The sequence below is a fragment of the Chelonoidis abingdonii genome, chromosome 14 (genome assembly GCF_003597395.2).
Source record: "Chelonoidis abingdonii isolate Lonesome George chromosome 14, CheloAbing_2.0, whole genome shotgun sequence".
NCBI classification, from domain to species: Eukaryota; Metazoa; Chordata; order Testudines; family Testudinidae; genus Chelonoidis; species Chelonoidis abingdonii.
In genome coordinates, this window is record NC_133782.1 from 38,549,701 (window position 1) to 38,562,511 (window position 12,811).

The 12,811-nt window shown below is 49.7% G+C and overlaps 1 pseudogene; it reads right to left on the bottom strand.

Moving 5' to 3' along the window:
- Positions 1–516: 516 nt before the first annotated feature.
- LOC116830413 (olfactory receptor 10G2-like) lies at positions 517–10,876 on the bottom strand (annotated as a pseudogene).
- Positions 10,877–12,811: the final 1,935 nt, after the last annotated feature.

Below are 12,811 nucleotides of genomic sequence, written 5' to 3' on the forward strand. Positions count from 1 at the left end.
TGGGGTAGTTAATTTCTATGGCTGTGTCAATCCCAGCAGAGTGCTAGACACTAGACTAGTTCATCTCCGCGTACATTCGATGCAGCAGGGTGGACTGGCTGGATGGGTCAGTCAATGGTTTGAACTGTCTTGCTTTCTCCGAGGAGTTATGGCTCCAAAAAACAGCTGGTGGGGAGCCCCAGGGCTGTGATTGTAGCAGGCGATTAGATCCTCACTGGTTACACTGATGTTACAGGGAAACTCAGCTGAATCCTGCACTTGGAGAGTTCAGGAACTTGAGGCACCTCCTCATTGACTCCCTCACCTCAAAAAACTGCCACCATCAAGCTCAGACTGTGAACAATAGTCTAGGTCCTGACCGGAGAGCTTTTGCTAGCCTCAACCTACCAAAATGGCCAGATAGAAGAGAAATATTGGCTGGGGTACCATAAGGGTCTAAGAGGACCCTGCACCCACGGGAGGTGGGCATCTTGTGCCCTTAGGTTCCTTTGCAAGTCTCCAGGATTTGGGTCTGTCTTATGCATGCAGAGAAAGTGTTTGTCCACAAACTACTTTCCTCAAGGCCTTTCTCATCTCCTTGTTCCTCAGGGTGTATATAAAGGGGTTCAGCAGAGGGGTGACTACAGTATAGAATACAGCCACCGCCCCGTCGGATACTTGACTGGTAGAGGGATGCAGGTATATGAAGACTGGGGGCCCATAGTACAGGAGCACCAGGGTGAGGTGGGCGCTGCAGGTAGAGAGTGCCCACTGCTTCCCTTGGACCGTGCAGATCTTCAGGATGGCAGAAGCTATGTAGGCATAAGAAACGCAGATGAGCAGGAAGCAGCTGGCCCCCACTGCCTCAATGTTGGCCAGAATGACGACTTGGTTGGCGGCTGTGTCGGCGCAGGCCAGCTTCAGCATTGCGGGGATGTCGCAGACAAAGTATTCTACCTGGTTGGGGCCGCAGTAGGGCAGGCGAAAGGTGAGGAAGGCCTGGATGGCGGCATGGATTGAGCCGGTTAGCCAGGTGCCAGCTGCCAGCCACAGGCAGGTCTTTCTGTGTGTTAGAGATACACCCCCGGTGCAACGCCACAATGAATTATTAACGCTTCTACTATCCTGCCTAGAGGCGTGTCCCCAGCGCAAGTTGCTGTTATCTAATGTTCTTGCAGAAAAGGCAGGATGAAACATGCTTGGGCCTTTCACGCCAGACAAATTGAAATAGTGCTGAGATTGAGTTTTAAATAAATCCTATCCATGTATTTTTAGCATTTTTATTATTTTATCTATCTGTACAACAATCTCAGTTAGTGAAGGATTAACATACATGAAAATAAAAAGTCAACGTCCTATAAATTACACATAGTAAGTTCTCATGCAGATTCTTCACTTAGTTTAGCCTTTGGTACATTCAGTTAGTTTAGGATAGTAAAATATTTTCATCGGATTAGCTGGTGTGACATGGGAACATCTAACGTATTACACATATACCAATGAAAATTCTGAACTCTTTCCAAGCTCAAAAATAAGAGCCATACAGTTTTGTTCTTAACGTGGCCGATTAACTAACTGAGTCAAGGTCAAGAAGTGATCGGTAATTCCCATCTCTTGAAATCCTATCGATCAGATTAGAGGCTCTTCAGGAGATCTGTTTTAACCTGACGACTTCTTGAGAATAGAATACAGTGCGTACTAGAGAAATTCTCCAGCCTGGTGATAACGCTGCGATGAGACAGATATCTAAGTCCCTTCTGCCTTAAACTCCCTGTATTCAGAGCGTCAAATCCCTATCAAAACAACAGGAGTTGGTTTACCTTAAGTTAACGATTATTCTTGGCATAAACTTGCATGTGTAAAAACCCCACTTCTTTCAGACTGAACTGGACTTCCTCATGGTTGTGGTTCGACTAACGCTCCCCTGAATTACTAGTCACCATATTAGTATCACGTATAAAACTAAGCTGGGAGGGACAGGAAATTGCATCCTGGTGTTTCAGCTTTGTGCCAGACGGTGGGGGCAATACAACTCATGGTTAAACACAAGGCAGAGCTGGGAAGAATCTAAGACGTGAGTATCTTCACTGTTAATTAGGGCCTGCTTCTGGAGGCCACAGCCTGGCTCCTGATCAGCAGTGTCCTTTCGTTCTCATTAGCATCACCCTCCATTTTTATAGGAGAGCGCTGAGATACTAGGTGATAAATAAACAGCATAAATCCCTATCAGTGCTCTCCACCTTTTCCAAGACTATGTCCCCCTTTCATGAGTTGATTTGTCTTTGTACCCACGTTTCACTTACTTTAAAAACGACTTAGCGAATACAACCGTGTTGCTGAAAATGGACCGACTTTCTCATTGAATATAAGCCAGCGTTCTTGACAGTCTTCGTTGATACCACCTGGAAGACCTCTGCGTTCTGGATGGACCTCTGCTTGAGATGCCATCCCCACTAGAACAACCCAGAAGCTGCACATAGTAAATGGCATCTGTCGCCTCTATGTCTTATTTTGTGAGTTAGAGACAACTGTCCTTCTAACAGGACAGTTTGCTTAGTACAAAAAGTAGATAGCAACTAGAATGGCAACTAGGCCAGCACAAAGTCCATCTGCATGGTCCTGTCTACTTCCAAAGCATCATGCCATGCCCGGAGAATGACAGTGACACGTTAATTAGAATTAGGGCCCAGAAGAGGACAAGGGCCGTGACCAGTGGCTGGAAATCGATCATAGGCCACCTATTGGAGTTCAATCGTCACCTGTAGCTGGTGAATTGGTGCGTTACATATAAACTCAGTGTGCCAGATCTAAGCTGTTGTAAAATCAGAAGTTAGCACAAACAATGCAGCCCTGGCCTGTGATGTGTGAGACATGACAGATCGCAAACCTTGCGTAGCTTAACTAGAGTTATTACTAGAGCTGTGACAGTGCTGTATCCTAGTTGCTATGCCAATATGGTAGCCATGTATGTGCTTCCCATTGCTGTCCTCATTATAAAAACTTACATTCCTCCTGCGCCATGACTTTTCGTGTTGCTGCACCTTCTTGCACAAGTGTGTATTCCAGGGCTATTGGAGAGCTGAATTAAGCCCCCACAGGCTTGTTGTCTGCAGCATTGAGAGGTTGGCAAAACACGAGAGATGTATTTGTTGGCAGAAGGAGAGTTGTTGTAGCTAAAGGAGAACCTGGCTTGCTGGCAGTAGGAGCTAAAGCCAGTGCCAAAAAACCCTGGAGGAACAATATGTTTAAGAAGCAGAAACACATGTCATGCCAGATCCCCACCTGGGGTAAATCAGTCCCGAGCCGGTCGAGTTCAATGAGACTGGACTGATGTAGTATCTGGCTAACGAAATGGCCCCGGGTCTCATGTAGAATTTCTCAGCAACGTCCCTGACCAAATGGATCTAAAACAGTACAGGTGGGCACATCCACAGTTAAACACCCTTGATGCAGATGGCTCATGGGTGCTGGAATGGACTACGGCGCCTTCTCCCCTTCTGGGGGCACCAGCTCCATCCAGTCCTAGAGCAGGGGATGGGCTGGCTCAGTGGTGGTGTGTGTGGGGCAATGGAATATGGGCTTTCCCCTCTGCGGGAGCAGCTGCGCTCTGATCTGTGCCCAGGTCAAAGGATGGCTGTTTCAACGGGGTTAGGAATGAGGTTGAACCCTGCCATCTTCAAGAGTGCCACCCCACTCCAATCTGGCTCCAAGCCGCAATCATGGAATGGCATATGGGCTCACTGCTACCAGTCCACTTAATGGCTGAGAATCTTATGCGAAGGGCTTATTTGATTAGGCTCACGTTAAGTATCTGGGCACGTAGGCCCGCCCACTCCCAGGGCATACCAAGTAGAAACACTGAGGACTCCGGCACAGCTCCCAGTCCCTTTGTATTGCTGTTGGAGATGCAGGTATCAAATTGAGGAAGTGCTCTGACACTCCCTTCTCGCTCCCTGTGGGACGGCTCTAAGATCCCAGTGTGCTGCAGGACGCCGTGAGTGGTAAGATTCGCAGGGCGCTGTCCCCCGTCAGTCGGTGCTCACTCAATTGTCCCCGCTGTGGTGTGAAGGGTCAATGATGCATCGGGAATTCCGTCTCGTGTTAGCTTAGAACAACCGTTGGCTAACTATGGCCTGTTCACTTTTCCTTACACTCTGGTGTCCACACCAAACCAGACTCAGTTCGTCTCATTCTGCCTTCTTCTCGTTCACTTTTTTGGTTATGAACTTGTACCAGGCTCTTCTTCCTCTTACTATAATCCACTTACGTGCCACTGTAAAACAGAAAAAACACACAGCGCCACCCCAGAGGTGACGCTACTTTCAGCAGTCATTGTCACCTCACAGGTGGGCTTATGAGCTAACATTTTCAAGCAGTTTTGAAGCCTTTATTAGTGGGGTAGGCGCCCGCTCCCTCCTTAAAGGCCAGAACAGGAGAGGCTGGCATTAGGGAAGCAGCCTCAGGCTGGAGCCGCACACCCCAAACAGACCACTGCGCCTGTATAAAAGGCTTGTAGAAGGCGCCTCTGAGCACTCTCGCTCTTCGCCTTTAGACGAGAAGGGCCTTGTGCTTCCTGGGGAACGAAGCCTACAGGTGGAGCAGAGCTGGGGAAGGCAACAGGAGTGAGGCTCTGCCTGAACAACACCCCCGGCGCGAGTCCATAGTGTAAGGCCAAAAGACTGGGGTTGCGGGGGGGTGAACGACCCATGTAGCTAGGAGCGGAGCATGCCTAGAACCCTCCTGCCTGATGATGTGGCCATATCTGACTGCAGTCTGCCCAGTGACAACAGGTAATGGGGACTTGGCATAGCCAGGACCTGAGGGCAAAGGTGGGATGAGGGGCAGGGGGTTCCCTGGGGAGCGAGGCACCGAGCATTATGGAGGAACTGGCGAGGGCAGCACCCCTGGAAGGGGCACCGGGGGTCCGGGAGGACTCGGGAGCCAACGAGCAACAGGGGCCTGCAGCGGGCGCCTCCAAGACTGTGAATAGAGCTATTCCGTGATGACAGCAGGAGCGGCGCGCCAGTTGGTATCCTCACCCCGTACACTTTGGGAAAATCTCGAATGGCAATCCAAGTCCAGCTAACAATTAATTCACAAAGGATCAGGCAAACAACAGCAAATACTGTTAAAGCACTGCCACTGGCTTTCTATTGGAAAAAAGAGATCGTTTTTTATTACACCTCCAGCATCACATAATTATAGAGACAGGATTCCACAAGGAAAAAATGGGCTGCAGTCAATATCTTAACTATAGTTATCCATACTCTTTATAAGAGTGAGATGAATAAGTAATATCGATCGATAGATTAGAGATTGTTTTGCCAGTGTTGTAGCCATGGTGTCCCCAGGACTCTGAAGCAAGAAAAAGTGGCGTTCAGGAAACATTTCATTGGGACAACTCCTGTTGGGGTAGGGCAATAGGTGGTCAAGGCTGTAGACATGAGCTCGGATTTCCAGATTCTCTAGAGAGCGGATCAAAGTCGGCTGCATTGACTGTCACTCTCTTACAGATTACAAAGGATCCTTTGGCCCAGATTCCTCCCATTGATTATCAATGATCTGGGAGTTTTATTATTGCATGTTTCCACGATAGTAAGCACGAATCAGATGAGCTCTATCCTGACATCCGGTGATGACTTTATGGCAAGTTGCGAAAGGAATTTCGGGGCTGATCTTGTTTGCATATGGCAACCCACCCCACCTAGCATAGTCCACAGCGCCTAAAATGGTTACTTTGACAGCTGTGGGATCCCCAATCTCTGTTTATATGGGCGGAGAATAAAGTTTTGTTACCCTGATTATGTGAATGGAGGACTATGAACTTGGCTTTTATGACAGAGGACTCTCACCAGCACATAATGCTGAGCACTTTGTAGACAAGGGGAATAGATTCCAAACCCAGTGAATTGAGAGAGGCTGCGGGAATGGGTCATGTTGTATTTGTTGGTATGGCCCTTTTGAGGACCGGAACACCAATTGCACTCCTTTTTTCTCCTCACTGTGAATAGCAGAGCTAATTTTGATTTTATTAGAAATCTAGCTAAAGCTGCTGAAAGCTGAATTCACTTTAGGCCAATGGTGCACCAGCACTAGACTCTCTACTACAAGCTGAAATCAGTAAGAGCTGAAATCAACTAAAAAGCTAAACTTATTTAGCTGAATCCTCTGTTAACTAGTGGGGGAGCCTGAGGAATTATCGCTAAGCAGCTGGCAGAGCGGAGCTGTTTAAGATGGTTGGAGCAGACACGGAAGTGGAGCAGAGCTGAGCAGTTTGTAGGACGGTTGGCAGCCCCACGGAACAGCAAGTGAGTGGTTTGCAAGGACAGCGGATGGCTCACAGGTCGGCTGGTGGATGGAACTGTTCATGGGAAAGCAGCAGCAGAACTCCACGGAGAGGGGAGCAGTCGGCCTCGGACCACGTAAGGTGCCCATTAACACCCTGTGTTCCCCCCCTTTTACCCAGGCTGGGGGTAAAACTCTGCAGATAAACTTTGAACTCTGGGCGCTTGACCAGGAAAAAGACTTTTGGGTGTTGACTTTGGGGTGATTAGCTTAAGAACCTAAGGGAAAAGGACTTGCCAAACTTACTTGGTGGGTTTTGCTCATGGTTTATGTATGAATCTGTTGTTGGTGTTTCCTCAATATGATGCCACATGTTCCCTCCTTTATTAAAAGGATTTTGCTACACTCAGGCTGCGTGCTTGCGAGTGGGGAAGTATGCCTCCTAGAAGCAGCCGGGGGGTGAATTTAATGTCCCAGGTCACTGGGTGGGGGCTCGAGCCAGTTTTGCATTGTGTTATGAAATGGAACCCTGGACACTGAACCTGGCCCTTGTTGCTGCCAACTCAGAGGGCAGAAGGTTACACAGATACAATGAAATAATAAAAGAATCAAACCCGGAGGCAGATAACACAGCTGCAGCAATAGTTAAAATGGTCAGACTGTCACTTCTCTTCAGGTCATATGTTGTAGAAGATACTTTATCATAAGGGTTCCCATGTGTTCTAGGAGACCACTGCAATGGAGCGGTCACTTAACATCTCTGCAGGCATAGACAAAGGACATTTAGTAGGCACCATATTATGATTACAAAATTGTTGTAATGAGCAAAAAAGACTAGGTCTCTGTCGTTGGGATTCTCTCCAAGGCCGTTCCACTTGGCTGATCCAGCTTTGGGAGAGCACTTCATCCAATTCCCTGAAGAAAACCCTTCTACTCCAGATCTCATCACTCAGGTCCCTTTATTTGGCACACAGAAGCTACGCTGAGTTGATCTGACTAACCTCACCCATATGATGTGTCTATCAACTCGCAAACCTGTCATGAATTTAGCCCCCAACAACCCAGGAGAGCAGGAAAATGACAATTAAATGAAACAAAGTAGAATAATGCAGAATTCAGTGCAGCCACTCGCCCTGCACTGGGCAGCCTTCATTCTGCAATAACAGAGATTTGGGGTAGTTAATTCTATGGCTGTGTCAATCCCAGCAGAGTGCTAGACACTAGACTAGTTCATCTCCGCGTACATTCGATGCAGCAGGTGGACTGGCTGGATGGGTCATCAATGGTTTGAACTGTCTTGCTTTCTCCGAGAGTTATGGCTCCAAAAAACGCTGTGGGGACCCCAGGGCTGTGTATTGTAGCAGGCGATTAGATCCTCACTGGTTACACTGATGTTACAGGAAACTCAGCTGATCCGCACTTGGAGAGTTCAGGAACCAGGCACCTCCTCATTGACTCCCTCACCTCAAAAACTGCCACCATCAAACGCGACTGTGAACAATAATCTAGGTCCTGACCGGAGAGCTTTTGCTAGCCTCAACCTACCAAAATGGCCAGATAGAAGAGAATATTGGCTGGTACCATAAGGGTCTAAGAGGACCCTGCACCCAGGAGGTGGGCACTCTGTGCCCTTAGGTTCCTTTGCAAGTCTCCAGGATTTGGGTCTGTCTTATGCATGCAGAGAAAGTGTTGTCCACAAACTACTTTCCTCAAGGCCTTTCTCATCTCCTTGTTCTCAGGGTGTATATAAAGGGGTTCAGCAGAGGGGTGACTACAGTATAGATACAGCCACCCCCCGTCGGATACTTGACTGGTAGAGGGATGCAGTATATGAAGACTGGGGCCATAGTACAGGAGCACCAGGGTGAGGGGCGCTGCAGGTAGATGCCCACTGCTTCCCTTGACCGTGCAGATCTTCGGATGGCAGAAGCTATGTAGCATAGAAACGCACGATGACAGGAAGCAGCTGGCCCACTGCCAATTCCAGAATGACGATTGTTGGCGGCTGTTCTGTGTCGGCGCCAGCTCAGCATTGGGCATGTGTTCGCAGACAAAGTATCTACCTGGTTGCCGCAGTAGGGCAGGCGAAAGTGAGGAAGCCTGGATGGCGGATGGATTGAGCCGGTTAGCCGGTGCCAGCTGCCAGCCACAGGCATGTCTTTCTGCTCATCACCACGCTGTAGCGAAGGGCTGGCAAATGGCCAGAAGCGGTCATGGCATTACCGTATAGAGGAAGCACTCCGTGCTGCCCAGGAAATGGAAGGTGTAGAGCTGCACCACGCAGCCGCCGAAGGAGATGGTCCTGCCACTGGTCCACCAAGCCAGCCAGGATCTTGGGCACAGTGACGGAGGGAGGCAGGTATCAAGGAAGGAGAGGTGGCCAAGGAAGCAGTACATGGGCAGGGCATGAGTCGAGAATCGCAGAGCACAGTCAGCAGGTGAGGCATTGCCCACAGGGTGAGCAGTAGAGGAGGAGGAAGAGGAGGAAGAAGAGAGAGGGAACTCCCTGGTGTTCGGGAGTCCCTCCAGGATGAATTCTGTCACCGGCGTTTGTTTCCTGGCTTCATCTGCTTCCCTGTGCAGAGCAAAGTAGCTAGAGCAGAGTTATCCCAATATGTTGTGTGTTTCTCTCTGTCTTTTATACACAACAGAGTTCAGCGGAGGTAGCATGACACCATAACACAGAGGTCTTTTCACTCTAGTGTCCACCAGACCTCATCGCAAGCCAAAGCACAGTGATTATTCTCCCCTCCGCTATCTATCTAGACTCATGACTGTTACATTTAAAAGTCTGAGCTCTCACAGCATTTTTCCTCACATAACTCTGTTTTCCAGCCTGTGTGGCGAGGCACAGAACAGCTCAAAGTCACACAGAAGCGCACATCAGAGCAGAGGATTAATTCAGGTGTCTCAGATCCATGGCTAGTGACTTCACTGCTGACCTTCCTTCTCTATCTTGTGTCTCTCTCTTATCACCTGTGAACAATGTCCTGCTAGTGTAGGTTGATAAATAGCCAGCGGTGACTGAACTCCCGGAGCTGCAGAGCCCGAGCGGGAGGGAGGATCTGGGGGTACACGGGGCCCATGCTCACATGCATCTACTGCAGGATTGCCCCTCGGGGCACCGCCGCAGCCAGGGCAGCGCGCACCTCGCTCCCTCCCCAGGTTCTGATGGCTCAACTGGCTTGCCACTGACCGCCCTAGTATAGCCCTCTAACAGGGGCAGGGATCTGGAGCTGCCGGCTGGCATCCGTCACAGCGCCGGGCCCAGCAGCGGGGCACTCGGATGATGTCTGTGTGTCTCGGCCGAAGTGTAGCTCGCTTCCCTCCTGCCGCTCCATCCACCCCCACTGCTCAGCACTCCACTGGAGTCTCACCAGCATGGTGGTGGTAGAGGGGAGTTCTGGGGGGCAGTCAGGGAGCAGGGAAAGGATGGATGGGGGAGTTCTGGGATCTGTCAGGGTGGGAGTGGTGGATGGGGCTGGGAATCCGGCAGGTTGTGTCTAGGGCAGTTTCATAAGGTGGGGCAGTCAGGGACAGGTAGTGGGGTAGGGTCATAGGAGGGCAGTTGGGGGGCAGGAGGGTGGAGAGCGCAGTGCTCTCCCACTAGCAGTGTCACTGCACCTTTGCAGGGCTGCTGCCCCCCTGCTCTGCGCCAACTCCTCCATGGCTGGGGCTCGCAGGCCCGCAAGCAGGACGCTCTGGCTCTCTGGTGCCCCCAAAGGTGGCTCCTCTGCCGAGCTGCTGCACCAGCCAAGCCCGGCAAAGCCAGAGAGCGGACTCAGGGCAGGGGCCACCAGGGTGGGGTTGGAGGGCTCGGAGGGGGCTGTGCACCCTCCAGGGGAGTTCAGGGGGGCGAGGAGGGGACCTTGTCTGGGGAGCAGCTGGGTCGGCTGGCCCCTGGGGTCTATAAAAGCTCATGGGGATTTGTCCCTCAATGAACCAATGGGCAAGGTAGAAGTTTCACAAGGTGGCAAAATATCCTGCACCGGCCCTGCCCCAGGGGGTGCATGCACCCCAAGTTAAGAACCACTGCACTAAACTGATAAGATCTGCATTTTAATTTAATTTTAAATGAAGCTTCTTAAACATTTTTAAAACTTGTTTACTTTACATACAGCAATAGTTTAAGACTTCTAGAGAGAGGACCTTCTAAAATGTTAAAATGTATTATCGGCACGCGGAACCTTCAATTTGAGTGAATAACGAAGACTCAGCACAGCACTTCTGAAAGGCTGCCCACCCCTGGTCTATTGCATGATTCCAGTTCCAATTACAAAATTTGTCCACGGAAAGTCACATCCAGCGTGCTGCACAGATGACAGCCAGCATGAACTCGGGATCTGTATAAAGCAGGAGTGGTGTACCCTCTCCTGATCCGGGAATGAGCTGATCCTGAACTGGGAGAGGTTAGGGAGAAAAGACCCACTAGAGGCAGATGAACTCTTAGCTGCCCTCGTGTGGGTTTCTTGTACCGTGTGTCCTAGGAACAGCTGCTAGCAGAGCCTCAGATCAGAGCCTGGGCTGGATGGACCTTGGGTTAACCTGCTCTGGCAGTCCCTCTGTCCCTAAGAAAAGCCACTCCCCAGCTCAGAGCTCACCACATTCTCATGGTACCGGATGAGGAACAGCCCTTCATTTCTCCTTTTGCAAAGTGCCTGAGTCAGCCAAGTATTTGAAAGATATTTTCACCTTGGGTACACTGCTCACCACGCTCGTGGGAGCTATTTCTGAGCCAAATCCAGGCGAAGCCTCGCCCAGGGCTCCGTTCCCAGACCCTGTCAGCAGGGGAGAAGGGCATCCCATCGGGATTCTTCATCGAGTGTCTGACGTTCACTACCCAGGGCTGGTTGCTCCTAGCTAGATGGAGATCATTTTAACATGCCTCTGCAGTTCCAAGATCCCAGGGCTTTACTGGGCGAATCTGCATCGAGCATGATCTTGTGGTGAAAAGCGGCAGGCCAGGCATGTGTGTGTGTGTGGAGGGGGGGGGGTCAGGTGGATGGGCGAGGGCAGCAGGCAAGCTAAGACTTAGGAAAGCCATTGCTAGTGTATCAGTGGGTAACCCTTCATAGTGTAAATCCCCGAGTTAATTGGAGTCAATGTGGCCAGATCCTAATCGGTGTAAATCAGCCACTGCTCCACTGGATCATCGCGCACCTCTGAATGAAGGCAGCTACACAACTGGCCGATGTGAATACCCACAGATAAATAGTTCTTGCCAATTTACCATATGGGGGTCTGGAAGGAATTTCCCCCCAGGCAGTGACCGTGAGGTTTTCTGGCCTTCCTCTGCAATGTGGTGGTGGTGGTGGGAGTCGGGTGCAGTGACTTGCCAGGCCACTTGGATATGTCTCACTAAATCAACCCCCTCAGTGCAAGGGAACCCCAGGCCAATGGCTCATCTCGGTCTCTCCTGTTCTCAGCCTGTGGATGTAAGGCCTTGGTGTCCCTTCATTGTCTGATTCAGTGGGAGGCTGCTTAGTGGGTTTGGTGGCTGTGAGATACAGATGGGCAGACTGGCTGTGCTGATGGTCCCATCTGGCCATAAACTCTATGGCATTCTACAAAAAGTCCAGAAGCCTCCATTGTATGTCCTTCTGCCTGCACCACATGTGACTGCAGGGTTGTAAGAGACCTGTGTGTGTGTGTATGATGTGAGTGTGATGAGAGAGAGGAGAGAGAGAGATTCGGTTCCAAGTTGTTTCAATGTTCCCCTAAAACTCTAACGAGCCCCTACGATAAAAGAGGGGAATAGCACCCTGTGTAACTCCCCAACCAGTCAGTTAGCTAAAAAGTCCTTTCATAGTGCTGTTCTGTAATTGCCTTACCTGTAAAGGATTTAGAGATGCTTAAAATGAATTGGCGCTTGATCAGGGGAACCCAATAGGGAGACTTTCTCTTTTCATTGGGAAAAACTGCTGGGTGTAGACAAGGCAGCAACATGCTATAAGCTTTGGGCCAGGTATAAATCATCAGCATCATACCTAGAATTACTCATGTGAAACCACAGCTCTGTAAGTGGATCAGGAATGTCTAGCTAGACGTGATTCAATTTAATTCTTCATTTTGGGCTTGTGGATTCCTTTGTGCTAACCCTGGGTGCACTTATTTTGCTTGTAACCTTTAAAGTGGACCCCAAGAAATTCATTTTTGGTGTTCAATCCCTAACAGGCTGTTTTTGCAGTGTGTTTCTTTCTTTCATTAAAATTTACCTTTTTTAAGAACTTGATGAGATTTCTGTGTGTCTTAGGCCTAGTCTCCACTGTGAGTTTAGGTCAAATTTAGCAGTGTTAAATCGAATTAACCCTGCACGTCCACACAATGAAGCCATTTTGTCAACCTAAAGGGCTCTTAAAATCGATTTCTGTACTCCTCCCCGACGAGCGGAGTATCGTGTGAAATCGTACTTGTCATTTTCAAATTAGTTAGTGTGGCTTCGTTCGATACTATTGGCCTCTGGGAGCTATCCCACAGTGCACCATTGTGACTGCTCTGGATAGCAATCTGAACTGGGATGCACTGGCCAGTAGATAGTAACCCAACA